Source organism: Ceratosolen solmsi, unplaced genomic scaffold (genome assembly GCF_000503995.2).
Source record: "Ceratosolen solmsi marchali unplaced genomic scaffold, CerSol_1.0 scaffold10, whole genome shotgun sequence".
Classification (NCBI taxonomy): Eukaryota; Metazoa; Arthropoda; class Insecta; order Hymenoptera; family Agaonidae; genus Ceratosolen; species Ceratosolen solmsi.
The window spans coordinates 8,143,538-8,144,447 of NW_011948412.1; the positions used below are offsets into that span (position 1 = coordinate 8,143,538).

At 35.6% G+C, this 910-nt stretch overlaps 1 protein-coding gene across 1 annotated transcript in view; it reads right to left on the bottom strand.

Annotated features, from left to right (window-relative positions):
* Positions 1-910, bottom strand: part of LOC105368915 (uncharacterized) — an 18,668-nt gene that overhangs the window by 16,948 nt on the left and 810 nt on the right. The gene's annotated exons all lie outside the window — the stretch shown is intronic.

The following is a 910-nucleotide window of genomic DNA, read 5'->3' on the forward strand; positions in this document are numbered from 1 at the left end:
CGGGTTTGGGGGGGGCAAAAAAAATCAAACAAACAATTTTTCCTTTAATTAATTAATCTATAATTATTTGTTCTTTGGTTACTTATCAATTAATACTACGAGTACAGCAGACATCATTACGCGATTAATCGCGCTTCACTCTACGAGCGTGTCCAATCTCGAGATTAGAACGAAACGTTAAAAATTTAATCTCCATAGACAAACAATAAGTTTTTATAAACGCCGAATGAACGAATTATTGGTCGAATAAGTTATCTTTGAAAATGCAATGGTATGGGATGTAACGGCACAGGACAGACGCGAGTGAAAATTTGAATAATCGGTGTCTTACCGAATTAATTATGAGATAAATATTCGTGAAGACGTTAATAATCGAATAAATAAACGTTCGAATTAACTTGGAACTGAGATGGAGAAGCAAATTAACGCTAATGGTGCTGAATTGCTGTATCCCCCCCCCCACCACCACCACACACACACACTTAAAAATACATGCGAAAGAGTAGCGATTTAAAATGTTAAATCGCGTGCAAAGATTTAAAAGCATCTGGTTAAACGATGTTTCAAGCGCATTTACCGCCCTAATTATTAATCCGTTTGTTCGTACAACTACAACTGATTAATTAATTAAAACCTCATTGAAATATGTGTTTTGGAAACTCGGCGTTGAAAAATGTCTCGTCACTACACATAACACATAACCAATCCATCGTTCGGTTGATCGGCATTTCTTTTTTCTTTTTCTTTTCTTTTTACGTTTTTTCTATTTATCGTTCATTATAAGAGCCACGAGACGTATGGACGAAATTCATAAGATGCGCGGATTGGGAAGCGAAAGAAAGCGATGCGAAACAGTAGCATGCAGAACGTGTAGATTGATGATATAAAAAATCAAAGATAAATATCATGC